Source organism: Dicentrarchus labrax, unplaced genomic scaffold (assembly GCF_905237075.1).
Source record: "Dicentrarchus labrax unplaced genomic scaffold, dlabrax2021, whole genome shotgun sequence".
Lineage (NCBI taxonomy): Eukaryota > Metazoa > Chordata > Actinopteri > Moronidae > Dicentrarchus > Dicentrarchus labrax.
The window spans coordinates 5,456,227-5,470,910 of record NW_026136703.1 but is presented as its reverse complement, the minus strand read 5'-3'; the positions used below and the strand labels follow the sequence as shown (position 1 = coordinate 5,470,910).

General features: G+C 41.4%; 1 protein-coding gene and 1 long non-coding RNA gene across 3 annotated transcripts in view; one reads left to right on the top strand and one right to left on the bottom strand.

The window, feature by feature from the left end:
• Positions 1–14,684, bottom strand: part of LOC127360122 (leucine-rich repeat and fibronectin type-III domain-containing protein 2) — a 134,423-nt gene that overhangs the window by 35,519 nt on the left and 84,220 nt on the right. The window contains exon 4 of one of the 2 annotated variants that reach the window (XM_051394393.1): positions 12,026–12,111. The exons of the other annotated variant lie outside the window; for it this stretch is intronic. The gene's annotated coding sequence lies outside the window, so the exon portion shown is untranslated. The remainder of the gene's footprint in view (positions 1–12,025; positions 12,112–14,684) is intronic. 2 annotated transcript variants of the gene reach the window in all.
• On the top strand, positions 717–1,035 carry LOC127360133 (uncharacterized). Its single transcript, XR_007883289.1, has 2 exons — positions 717–814; positions 903–1,035. It is a non-coding gene; the product is annotated as an uncharacterized LOC127360133 (long non-coding RNA).

Here is a 14,684-nt window from a genome sequence, read left to right as displayed (position 1 = left end):
AATGTTGTTACTGCTTGTTGGACTGTTTTTTTTAAATGTCCCAGAGGGTCTGTTCCCCCCCACAGACGTTACAGAGACAGCGGGTTTGGAGGGATGCATTTGCTACATGCAGACACATTGAGGCTACCATGACAGAGGACGGGATGTTGGGGTACGTGCGGCCAGCCAGCCGACGGGTCATCAAAATTCCCCCAAAGAGTGAAGTACTGGTGTGGGGTCGGGCTCGGATGAGCCTGGGGGAAAAGATTACTGTGCCCTAATTGAAGCGCTGCCTGAGACTTGCAGTGTGAGGGGTGGCCAGGACCCTAGCAGTGATAAGAAATGGCAGAGTCCCTGTGAGAGTTTTTAACCCACACCCCTACTGTTTGATGCTAGATCGGTACCAGAAGCTTGGCAAACTGTCCCGGGTGGATGAAGCGGATGTACATGGAGCCTGCGACCTTAACCTGTCCCTTGAAGGTGATTGTGTTGTTGGAGTGACACTGGTAAATGCTGCAGTTGACGAGGAGGACCAGAAGCTGCCGATAGGGGTGAGTGAACTCTCCAACAGGCCTGATCTGTCTGAGCAGCAACAGGAGGAGCTGCGCGCCCTGCTGCTGAAATGGCAGAAGGTGTTTGCACAGCACAATGAGGACTTCGGACGTACAGACCTGGTACAACATCGCATCCATACTGGTGATGCACCACCTATCCGAGAACGACATCGACCTCTTCCCCTGCCATGTATAAAGAGATGAAATCCCTACTCTCAGGTATGCTGGAGCAAGGTGTCATTAAAGAGAGCTGTAGCCCATGGGCGGCACCCATAGTACTGGTGAGAAAAAAGATGGCAGTTGGAGATTCTGTGTGGATTACAGGAAGTTAAATGCAATAACTCATAAAGATGCATTTCCCCTGCCCAGGATTGAAGAAACCTTGACCAGTCTGACCAGAGCAGAATGGTTTTCTACTCTTGACTTAGCCAGTGGCTATTGGCAAGTTGAGATGGACACCCAAGACCAGGAGAAGACCGCCTTCACCACACCGCTGGGGCTGTATGAATTTGAGCGTATGCCCCTCTCCCCTGTTTTTATTCCCCCCTTCCTTTCAACCTCTTGTTCCAAAAATTTTTAAAGGGCCAATTGTCAGAATCCTTACTGGTTTATTTGGATGACATTATCATTTATTCACCTGACTTTTCCTCCCATCTACAGCAGCTAGATGAGGTGTTTAACAAACTGTGGCGGCATGGCTTGAAACTGCGCCTGGATAAGTGCAAACTCCTGCAGAAGGAAGTGAAATTCCTGGGCCATGTGGTGGACCAAAAAGGGGTGAGTCCTGATCCAGACAAAATCTCAGCCGTAAAAGACTGGCCCATCCCCACCACTGTAAGACAGGTACGAGCCTTCCTTGGCTTAGCTGGCTATTACAGACGCTTCGTTTCTGGCTTTGCAAAGATTGCACGCCCCTCAACCAACTGCTGACAGGCATCCCTGCTGATAAAAAGTCGCAAATCCGAAAGGTACAGTGGTCCTCAGAGTGCCAGACATCCTTTGATCACCTGAAAGCAGCTTTAACACAAACACCTGTTTTGGCATATGCTGATTACTCCCTGCCATTCCTCGTTTACACAGATGCCAGTAATCATGGTTTGGGAGCAGTCTTGGCCCAGGTCCAACAAGGGCGAGAACGAGTGATAGCCTATGCCAGTCGCAGCCTACACCCAACAGAGCGGAATGATGCAAATTATAGCTCTTTCAAACTAGAGCTCCTGGCTCTTAAGTGGGCAGTAACCGAGAAATTTAAAGACTATCTGACTGGAGCCCGATTCACGGTGTACACTGACAATAACCCTGTGGCCCACTTACAGACAGCTCGCCTGGGTGCCGTGGAACAGCGCTGGGTCGCACAGCTTGCCTCCTTCGATTATGACATCAAGTACCGCTCAGGTAAAAGTAATGTAAATGCAGATGCCCTGTCTCGGTTTCCAATTAACCCACTGACTGCAGATGCCTCATGTGAAAACCTTGAGCTGGAAACCGTTCCAGTCACGGCAGCCATTGAACTGACCCCTGAGGGAGGTGAAGAGGAGTGGACAGGCAGAGAGTGGGAGGAGGCACAAGCTGGTGATGCGGACCTTCAAATCATTAAGAGGTATGTGGAAACCTCAAATGATTACCGACGAGACCAACAAAAGCCCCCTTTTTTTTTTCTACCGCCCCTTTTATTTTTTAAAAAAAAAAATTATTTTTATTAAAAAAAAATTTTTTTTTTTTAAATTTTTTTCCCCCCCCACAAGAGTTTTTTTTTTTTTTTTTTTTTTTTTTTTTTAAGAAAAAAGTTTTGTGGAAGGAGGATCAAGGAGCCCGCCTTTGTGGGGGGGGGAGAAAAACCCAAACCGGGTGCGTCTGCGGTTTTTTTTGTTTTATAGGGGGGGGGGGGGTCGTCAGTTGCAGCAGGGTTGTGTTGCCTGTAACCTGCAGCGAGACAGGGTGGAACATAAGGCCCCCTAAATCTTTTTAATTTTCTCTTCCCTTTAGAAGTTGGGGGTTTGGTTTTTTTTCCTTAGGTCGGCCCACAGACACCTACCAGAACATTCTTGTTGCTACTGATCTGTTTACCCCTTTTTCTTGGGCTATTCCCACTCGAGATCAAACAGCTAATTATATTAAGGCCCTCTTTGGCCCTTTTTTTTCCCCCCTTTTGTTTCCCCTGCCCGTTCCATTCTGACCAGGGACCTAATTTCGAATCTGCACTTATGAAACAATTTTGTGATACCTATGGTATAACTAAAAGCCGCACAACTCCCTACCATCCCGCAGGAAATGGCAGTGCAGAGCGTTTTAATCAGACCTTGTTAAATATGCTCCGCTCTTTAGAGACGTCTAAGCAATCTCACTGGCCCGACTATCTGCCCGAACTGACACACGCCTATAATAACACCACACACAGTGCGACTGGGTATACCCCTTCCTTCCTCATGTTTGGGCGACACCTGCGACTTCCTGTTGATGTAGGATTAGGTGTAGGTCCCCAACAGATGAGGCACGATGTAGGTGGGTGGGTACAAGACCACCAGCAGAAACTGTCCTTAGCTTATAGCCTGGCTAAACAAAGAATAGAGAGTGCAGCCACCCAGAACAAGCAGCACTATGACAAGAGGGCCAAAGCGTTACCACTTTTACCGGGGAAAGGGTGTGGGTGCGAGATAGGAACAGACGAGGGGCAGGAAAGTTGTGTACTTGGTGGGACCCAGAGCCATGGGTGGTGTTGGAGCAGGTGGGGGATACAGGGGTTGTGTACAAGATTCAGCCAGAGAAGGGTGGCAGAATACAAAATATCCATAGGAACTCACTTAAGGTGTGTACAGTTCCCCCAACCGAAGTCCCGCTACCAACCACTGAGCCGGTTGTCCAGATGCAGGGACCCATCCAGCCTATGATCTACGGGTTCCTTCCAGCACCGGTAGCCATACCGCCTTGTGAATGTGGAACCTGAGGGTGCCCTACGATGCTCCACCAGGGTAAACTAATTGGACAAACTCCAGTCCGTTATAGAGACTCATAACATGTTGCAGGGACTGCTAACTTTAAAGTGTGGGGAAATGTCACGGGGGAAGTTTGATTTTATTTAAGCATGCTTTTACTTTGAATTTGCTGTGTTTTTGTCTTATTTATTATTGCATGCTTTTATTTTGAAGTGTGTTTGTGTTACGTTGGTTTTACTTCCCCCACCGGAGACATACCTTAATCAAGCATAAGGACTTACACCTGGCACCCAGAGAGGGGAGTGACTGTTCTTGGATAAAAAGGACACTATGGAAGATACGAGAGAACAGAGGGCACGAGGGAGGACACGGAGGTCACAACGGGCCGGACAGCAGGAAGCAGACAGAGAGACAGAGCAGATCATCGCACTGGAAGAGGTCTGAAGAAAAACCGGGGAAACACCGACCGTTAGCGGTTATAATTGGGAGAAGGTAACCCCCCGCCGTAAGTCCCGTTTCAGACCGGTGTTTGTGTAGTGTGTAATATATAAAGTTGTGCCTTGTTAAAGGACATTGACTGGCCCTGAGTTTCCTCCACCCCGAAAGGCGGGGGAAGAGGGGGGGGGGGGGAAGAGGAGGTGGTCGCCCCCAGAGACCCGCGACTGCCGTTGTTGACCTCCCACTCCATCCGTGCCACATTATTTTAGCTGGGTTTTAGTTGTTTGTGTTCTTTGTTTAGTTTATTTGAAGGTAGAGCTTTTAGTTGTTTTTTTTTTTTTTTTATTATATTTTTTTTTTTTTTTTTTTTTTTTTTTTTTTTTTTTTTTAAAAAAAATATTTTTTTTTTTTTCCCCCCAAAAAAAAAAAAATTTTTTTTTATTTTTTTTTTTTTGGGTTTTTAAAGGGTTCTGGGCCTTTTTTAAAACTTGGGGGGGTTTTTTGGCCCTTTTGTTTTTATTTTTCCCCCCTTAGCACGGCTCAGTGTATTGTGATGAGTAATGTGAGTATGTGTATTGTGTTGTCACCATGTAAACTCTGTGGACCCTAGGTAGAATAGCGGCTGTTATGCAGAAGCTAATAGGGAGTTTAATAAACAAACAAACATGGAAGCCATACAACATTTATACGGTTATATCTTTTTCCCCGCACATATTCATCTATTGTGTGAATTCTTCTGCACATCAAAGCAGTGCACAGTATGGCCTTCAGCACTGATCATCACCTCTCCTCTTATGATGAATGGCCAAATACAGATAAAATAGTGATACAGTGTCATTTTATTGGCTCGAAAAACGAGGATTTAAACATTTACTTCAACCACTGAGTTGGATTAAAGCCAGCTCATTGTGGTTTTTATGCATGGTATCAAGGTTAAACTAGATATTTCTTTGTTGCAATTTTTTACCTGACAACTTGTTAGGCTCCATTTTGATGAAAAAAGATTTTTATTTGTCCACTTTTATATCTTGCTATAGTTAATTCAATGTCCCAAGTTTGTAATGCATGCTTGCTGTTAGGCTCAAGCCAAGCCACTTGACTAGTTTTCTCAGACTTGACTGAGCTCATTTTTAGTTACAGAAGACATTATCCAACTGTTTTCACAGGCTAAGTAGCCCTATCTGAGACTATGTAAATATGTAGACTTTATTCAAAATCACTGACCTTACTGAAAGTGAAGAATTTCGCACACTTCATGCAATATATCACTTTATTTAGCAAGCTTTCAGCCTATCTGACCTTCATCAGAGCATACTGATCACTGAATCACTGACTATGCAATACAGCTGAAATGCCACTATAAGTAATTCTGAATCAATTACAGTATTTCCATATATCAGCATTCATGCAGTGACATTTTTCTGATCACCAATCTCAACTTTATCCAAATGTTGAAGCAACCCTGACTACTAAAGCAGACCCTCTTTATTCTCATTACATTCTTCTTGCTCTTTGAAAGATTTGTATTTTATATCACACAGACATGGATACTGTTGAAGTTGCCCAAATGAATGTAGTAATGAGTGAGAAGGCAAAACCAAGCGTTCCACCCACCCACAGTCCTCAAAAATTTTGTTTGTATTCATCTTCATAAAGCAAAAGACAAGTGCTGTGTGGGTTTGGTGAGTGTTGCATCTCGATAATTACATCTACAATTGTATGTTGTACTGCAAATAAAAAAAAAAAATCCCAGTAAGTCAATTAATCTAGTGCTGCCTATTAAAATCTTCAGCAGATATATCATTCAGCAGATATAGCTGCCAGTGGGGTTAGATTTAGCTTCTTCCCAATGCAAATCAACTTCTCTTGTTTGAAGATAATGACACATACCCACTAGCAAGTTATATAAGAGGAAAAACTATGAAATATTTGAGAACAAATGGCCTGCTAAATAAGGGCAGTTCAGCAGAGAAAGTGTTGTAAACCTCTATATGTAGCTCAATATCTTCTTTAGAAATCACAATGCGGAACATGGTACAGATCAGAACATTTTCCATGGCGCCAGTGAAGTAGAAAGAGCTTCTAAGGCTGATACAGATACTGTAATTGGTTGATCTCTGGTGTGTAACAAGATGATGGAAATTCTCAAACCTAAAAGTAGAAAAAAAGGAATAGGTTGGAGAGAGACAGCCAATCAATGACAAGCCTTGTGAATGAAGAAATAAATCAAACAGTAATTGAAAGAGAAAGCTCTGGCTTGTTCTGTATATTAATATGAATGATGGATGCTTTCCTACTCTGTCTTGTAAAGCAGTGGTCCAGATTGGGTTCGAGCAGTATACACTCAAGAACTGTAATGGATATGAGAACGGATGAGATCCTTTTACAGAGTGTTTTTATAGGGGCTGAACGTAGCAAAAAAGAAAAGGAAAATCTCATGGTAGAACAACTGAAGCACGTCAGGCAGGGATAAAAAGTACGATGTGTCTGTCTATTAACATTCACAATCAACTCCATAATATCTTTATAGCTCTGAAAGCTTCTGGTGAATCTCGACAGTGTCCATGGTTTAATGAGTAATGTAAAAAGTAACAACAGCAACAGCAGATTATATCTAAGAGGTGGTCTGGTTTGTGATGGAGACTGTGTGCGGTTGCTGGAACACAAATGAGGCAGTGTGTTGCTTTTGGTGTCTCTCTCAGTTTTAATCACTGTCATCACACACTCTTACTTCTGTCTATGTCAATGCATCTGTGTGTGCCTAGCTTCACTTAGTTAAAGAAAATATCTTCAGGTTCATGTGAATAGTCAATAATTGTGTATTTACTGTTTGATGGTATAAAATCACTTTGAGTTAGAATTTTATCTTTGTGTTTAATGGTTTAAATTCAATTTATTTTGAACCCAGATCTCTTAAATACAATTGTTGTGACCATTAACATATCTATGTGTTAATGTGCTACATCATCTGTAAACTCAGAGTCGATCTGGAATGCCGTACCTACACCAACACTAGCACCAGACCAGAACTAGCACTAGTTTTGCGCTGTTGAAAAGGGGGTAATAATCAAGATATTGTATCTTCCATTTGCAGTTAGACTTGGGACTGAATACAGTTTGAATCCCTGGACTGTTTCTCTAACATCACTTCCAAGTGTGTATATGACAGAAAAATGTATTCATTCCTGTTGCCTCCTGTGTAAAATGTTTGAAGTGAGTTGTCCCATGCTGAACACCAGCAGTGACAGTATACTGGATGACTATTTCAACACAGTTTATATTGTTCTCAGTGGAAGTGGATCCCATAGCAACTCCAGCAGCTGACTTCTCTCTGTATCTTTGATCACCATTCTTTCATCTTTTGTGAGGCCGGGACTGGCACAAAATTGCTGCATAGCATGATATATGACATTCCATCTCAGAAGCGTATGAAAAATAAATTAGATTTCCCCACACTATTTCCTGATCAGCCCCCACCACCGCCACCAGCCCTCCCTCCTTTCATCACACCTGCTTCATGAACATGGCAGCTCGGCTGTACAAACACTGAGGGCATGTTCACACCGAGTGTGTTAAAGACGGTTTGTTCAGACTATACAAAGTTTGCCTCTGTACTTTGGTACAGTTAGCTATCTAACAAAATACCCGTTAGCCAGCTCTACAGGTGAGGGTAGACATATTTTTGTGTTTCCCACTACCATGTCCCTTTATGCAAAGCTATGTTAACCATGTTCTTAAGCTCTTAACACATGAGGCCTTCTCTTCTTACTTGCACTAAAGCTTACTTGCTTTGCTTACTTGCTTTAAAATGCTGCATTAACTGAAATTTTGGCAACTTGGGGGTAGTAGAGCAGGCTTTAAACATTGACATATCCTCACCAAAGCTATTGGGGCCTTTGCTCTGTCGTTAGCTTAGCTGTGGTTTAATATTTAGGATTTGTTTACAGGGTTGCCACGTGTCCTAGAAACCTAGAAAAGCTGGAAATTTAGAGACTAGCCTTCCAGTCATGGAAACACTTGGAAATTGATTAAAAAGACCAAATATCCTGGAAACCTGGACATTTTTAAAAAAAAAAAAACTCCTGTTTCATGTCTATTGCTGTTTCACTCTCATAGCTCTCACTCAAGTTGCGGACCATAAAATCAAATGATGTTAAAAGAACCCATAGATATGAGAGGAACTGCAGAGAGTCAGGTGATAATTCTGTGGTCAATACGAGTGACCCCTTTCCCATTACGCACGGTAATGAAATCTACTGTGAATATAAAAATTGATTAGAGCAGTTTTAAGGTTATGTTCACACAGATATTGACATTTGATAGTCACTAGGACCTTGAAACAAGACTCAGGTTCGGGTCAGGGCCTTAATCAAACCTGCCACTGACCTATGGAGTCCAAATAAGGCTAAATATCTCCCTAATATATCAGATTTTCTAAACTTGACATTTTTCAACTTTCTTGACTACCAGATAACACATAATATTAGGTGTATTATGTGCAATTATTTGAATGTTTATGGGGTATTTCTTCACAGGCCTTGGTTTTCGTCCCAATTCACAATTGTGCAGTGTGGATCCTAAATACCCCAAGTACAAAACTGCAATAAAGTAGAAGAACTACAGTAGATGTTATCAGACTATAACACGGGTTCCTGTCACACTAAGCATGCCCAGTAATTTGAAAGTTAACATCTACAGTGTATGTGCAAAGTGTTTTCATTAAGACATCAGACTTGCAGAATCATAGGATGAGAGGGGAACTAATTAAAACAGCGCATGATGGATTTCCCGTGATATTCCTCAGAGGAAAGCAACTTCTTTATTGAGTCTGAGCATGTCACATCCCCTTACTGTAGGTCAGAGCTGATTTATCAAGCTTTCACTCATTGTGGTCTAAAAATATGTCTTCATCCAATAGTTTTTTCTCGTCAGTCGCAGGTTCAGCCTTTTAAAGTCAGGTGTTAATAGAAATATATGACGCAGCTGCTCCACGTCATAACAGATGCCTTTATGAATCATCCAGGAGAGACAGACTATTTTGAACTGCTACTTTATATTAATGTGTCCATAAGCAGCAGCCACCTGACAGTGAGGTAGGATTGGACTGGATGGATTTAGTGCATTATATTTAAAAATAATGCATCTCAGGGTCAAGAAAACACACAAACTTGTCTTCTTTTCCGCTCTCATATGCTTTATTTTTCTATGAAGCTGAGTGCCAACAAAAGCCAGACAGCTCTTAACTCTCTTCAAGTACTGTATGCTCTAAGCTAGACGTACTTCGGATCAAAATAAATTCCCCACAGCCTGAGTTTAGGCATTTTATTGCTTCAGTACACGGTTTACAAAGACTGAAGCCAAACTGTTGAAACTTGTACACAAAAAAGGTACACATTTGTTATTTCCTATTACAAAATATCAAGAAGCACAAATTTACACTGCATGTACTCATCTTATTTTTTTTTCACATTTGCATGACCTTTCGCAAACCTCCTGAGTGACAATGCATTACACTTCAAAAGCATGAAAGCACTCTTTTGATCACTTTGAATCTCCTGTATCGGACAGATTTAACAAAGTGTGCGTCAAGAATGTAGGACAGCTTCCACCGAGGCCCAATCTGACTCTTACCTTACAGTAATCAATGACAGCAAAAGCCTCACTTTGAGGCAGTTAAAATAATATTTAATATTTATTATTTATATTATTATTATTATTATTATTATAGTGTTCTTTATCATTACATGCAGATTCACAGGCTACATGGGTGTATTTTAGTACTGGACAGCACAAAAACTGTACCCCCGTCAGGTGGCACTATACACGTTATTTTGGTTATTTCCTGCTATTATCAGAATACTGTACTGTCAGCCCATTCAAAACATCAGTGCTGTGAAATATTGTGCCATATAATCAAGCTCCAAAGCTCCAACAGCTACTGAGTGGTCATTGTGATGAAATTGGGATTGTTTAAGTTGTTGTTTTTAAGGTCAAGAGCTTTGAATTGCAACTTAAATCTACTCATGTTTTATTTAAATAGCCCTAAATTCAAAATCTGCTTCACAAATGTATCTATTCTTAGACCCTTGGTTCCGTTAAGTAAAACCCTCCCACCCCCCAAAAGTAAGAAACCTTTGTTTGACTGTGTTGAATCATTTAAATCGAGACTTAAACCATTTTTTTTGCCTTAGCTTCCAATGACTTGCATATCGTGCCTCCATTGTTAGTATTATCCTTCTGGCAGGTTGATCTCAGTTGTATTGATTAAAGATAGTTTGGCATTTGGGTAAATATTTTTATTTGCTTTCCTGCTAAGAGTTGGATGGGAAGATGTCATATGTGCAGGGGTGTTCCTTGAGGGGGGGCACTGGCCACTCCTGAAATCCGATCGGCCACCACAAGTGCCACTCCATTATCCCTACCTCTTCCACTTTGCACTGTCTTTCAGAGGCTGTCGTGGGCTTGTTTTATAGCTAGAGTGAATACTGATACTGATACTGGTATCATATTATCATGCTAGCTTGTCAGGAATAGGGATACATTTTGGCGATGGGAAAACTGGCATGGCCATCCCTTGACCTCTGACCTCAAGCTTTCTGAGGGGTTTTCTACCCACAAGACACAGACATGCCCCTTTTATCCTAATCCCATACCGTTTTAGGCAAAAAGCATGTTTTTTTTGCATGTGGTACAAATGTGTTATTTTCACTTATTTCACTAATATCTCTGCATAAAAGGGGCATTTAACAGTATTGGAATTGTATAAATTGGGAATGATTAGAAAGCTAAGACACATATTTTATAAATCCCCTGCATAAATCCCCCCATTTAAAAGTCTGGAAACTCCGGTGCACATGTGTCCATTAAATATAAAGCTTTAGGACCAGGAGACATACAAACTGGAAGTTGGGAACAGGTAGCCTTGCTTTGAACTTCTGAGTCGGTTTTTGTATGGATTAAGCAAATGAGATATAAAGTGTTAATCAGCGAGCTTTGAAGTGCTGATAAGTGGATTTTGTAACCTTTGGAGAGATCCAGGCCAACAGTTTTCCTCCTGTTCCCAGTGTTTATGCTAAGTTAAGCTAACCAGCTGCTGCTACATTTGAGATGTGTTTCATCTTACTCTCCACAAGAAATCAAATCAGTGTATTTCCTAAAATGTCAAAATATTCCCTGAGTTTAGGGCCTTAAATAAGTCCATGTCTCTCCTGCCGACAAGAATGTTGATCGCTTTTAAACTTTTAATCCAACATGGACAAGAAGTCTTCTGACAAAAGTTTTCTTTGAAGTGGAGTAGTTCTAATGACGAGTAAAATGACCTTTGTGTGAAAATTGTTGGCTTTAGTTTATTGTGACTGTGACTGTTTACTGTGACTGAAGTTATCCTAGAAGTCATGTGTAACATATATCTTTGAAGACAGAATATTAAATGTCACTATGGTGATGAGGATGATGTTGATGATGATGATGATGATGAGTTGTGAGGGAATGGGGTGTATAAAGTGCATTTGATTCACTTTTTCACTGGCAATGACACTATGGATTTAGGTAGGTGCAGTCTGTGCTGGGAGCATGCAACGTTCTATCACTACAATGATAGAATAAATATACTGCAAAAAGCTTAATATGCAAGCTTATAATGTGAGTGGGAGGTGCTATTACTTCATTTGCTTTGTTTGTGCTACACAGTGGATAGAAATGAGATGAAGAGAGAGAGAAAATTGAAATTGCAGGCAGTGAAGCATGGACGTGACTTATTTACGTCATGGCAATTATTCTTTTCACGAGACAATTTTATGTTTGTAGAACTACTAATTCATGCTAACACTACAAAATGTTTCATTTTCCAGATACTAAGCATCACTCCAGGGTGAAAGAGAGCGAGTGTAAGAATAATTCACCGACCAAATCTGGTGTTAACGGCTCAAGTTTATCACCTCCCCCTAAGGGTTTCTGTCACTTTTATCATGTTAAAAGTCCTCTGAACAGTGAATATTCTGCATTGGCCTAAGGTTGCTTTGTACATGCTTTGATAAGAAGAGGCGAAGGACATTTGAGGGGTACTTTAGGGCCTTACACTATTTCTATGATCATCAAAAACAAAATGAAGGAAACTCTTACCTATATTGTGTGGTATTGTGCCATATGGTCCCTCGGAAACACCTCACGGCCCCACATTCACACTCAGAGCACAATGGACAAGCAGCCTATAGAAATAAAATAAAAGAACGCTGTTAAAAGCCCATTTTCTACACCAATATTTTACTTCCATCACTGAAAGAGTTATTTCCTATTATCATGTTGGAGGTAATGCGTAGGAAATTCAAAGAGAAGGTCATGTGAGGTCACATGCAACGTACTAGTGAATATTTTACTGAATAATACTGCATGCATTGAAGTGGCCTACATGAGGAAACACACAATGGACTGTACATATTTTACCTCTGTGACAACATGAACAACAAGTTAACCTCTGGATTGTGACAGTCTGAAACAAGGCCATCACACTCGCATCCTAAACAATGGTTAGGTGTTATTACATATGTACTTGCTGTGAGCCAATCATGCCACTAAGCTATGAAACCTTTCACAATTCAGGCAGTGCTATTATGATTTATAAAGAATTATCTGCTTCTCAAACAAAAGCCTATAAAAATCTCCTTAAAGCGCCTTGTAGGAAGGAGGGGAGATTAGATTGGTTTATGGAAAGTTATTGAAATAGAGCACAGCAGGGTGTTTGTGCAGGGCCCAGGCTCCCAAGTGACATTATAATCTCGGCAATGACTGAACGCGCATTATTCGTCTCTTTTCTCTTTATTTTTGTGGCCAGTCGTCCCTACAAGCTGTTTGCCTTCCTAAGAACACACACACTCTGAGAGCTGTATTGTTTGTTTGCTTTGCAAATATGTGAGGGAGTAAGCGTGTGGGTGTGCATGTGTACATGAATGTGTTTGTGCTCAGCTTCATGTATGCGAAAAGGATGCTTAACTTTCAAGGTCAAGCATGAAATGGTCATTTTACATGCAGAAAGGTAAAATGCTGTAAAAAAAAAAAAAAAAAGACCACATACGGCTCAAAGTGATGAGGATGTATTGTAGTTGGGAAATGTGGCTCTGCTGTAGTCGGTGTTGAAGGAATGAATGACAGGTTACTCCTCTGTTCTTCATCCACTGATAGTAAACATTGTTTCAAACCCACTCAGTGCTCATCCTTTGACATGTTTATATGCTGCTTCTCTCATGCATTTGCCCTCCCACACAAGAACGACATGATCCAGGCTTTCTAGCCAACGCTGCCGTTGACTGACTCTCTCTTATACGCATTTGCACTACTGTTCCCTCCATGCCTCTCTCCAGGGACTCCTGACACACCTTGTTCTCTCGGTTCAGATTCATCACCGTGTTTTCCTGCTCATGATCTTGCAGAGGATGTCAGTCTGATGAGTGGAAGACTCGCAGGCGCACCCCCAACCGTGCTTTGATTTCTGGGGCAGATCTTGCTCATCAACAGTTTTCCGTCGACCGGGGGACCCTACAAAAGAACAATCTAAGCCTCCCTCTTTTAGTGGGTCCCCGACTGGGCTTTGTCTGTCAATGCCAGTGTTAACAACGCCAACACAGGATGCACTGCACACTCACCTAAGAGACTCTCCTCAAACCTTGCCTGACTGGAAATATTCAAGCCGAAATGATCTGAGAAGGTGGATGGTGGGTTGATGCTGATCACCTGAGACTTGCCCATTCATGAAGTCATTATTAGCTTTTAAGAAGAAGCAGCTAGAGAATCCAAATAAGAGATTATTGACCCACTGTCATTAGCGGTCTTCATTCAAATTCCATTTAAAGACACTGCTCCGAGCAATTACCTGCTGTGCTGCACATTTAAGCTAACAAAATGGCTGAGGGAATTGAGACTTTAACAGACGCCAAGAGAATGCTGTTTCATTATAACAACACAAGATGCCTATAAATAACATTCATAATGCATTGAAATCTGTTTGTTCTTGTTTTTTGTGTGCATCCATCTGATCAGTAACTGGTTCATTTACAAATCAGCAGCTTGATAAGGTGGAGGTTTAACTCAATATATTACAGTGTTTCTTTAGCAGCCTGTATATGTTGATGTGAAACTCTGGAGGGGACTTCCTGCTCTATCAGATAATGAAACCCAGTAAGCCTGTCTTACAGGTAGACTGTGGCAACAAGGGGAACAACTTAAGGCCACAATGGCAATGCACTGTATCAATGCACTGCCATTACAAATGTATAATAGAGGGTTGTAAGGGATGTTAGTCTTGCATCTTACATAGTGCCATCTCCACACTCTGTTCTAGCACTGTGCCAACGCTTGAAGAAAGGTTTGGCCAACCTATCACAATCGTCCTGGGCAGTGCAAAGCCCAGGATCTAGAGATGGTGCCCTTACAAAATAAATGTTGGCTTATACACACAGTCTACTTCCTGTGAGTCAGACTAAGGGGATATAAACATCTTGGGTTTACTGTATTGGAGTGTCCTGATATCAGACAGAATTGTCAACCTGTTATACTCTGTTATTTAATGTCATGATGCCAAACCAGAGAATCAGTTAACTCTCTGGATCAGGTAAGTATTGGAGATCTATCTTCAGTTATTGCAATTACACTTTCAAACATAATGTATCAAAAAGACCAGATTTAATTCATTTCTACCCCACTTTTGACTAAGAAATTATTGTTCTTTCATATCTGACTGATTTACTATTTTAAGACCATTGCTGTTTTTTCTGCAATGTACTCAGAA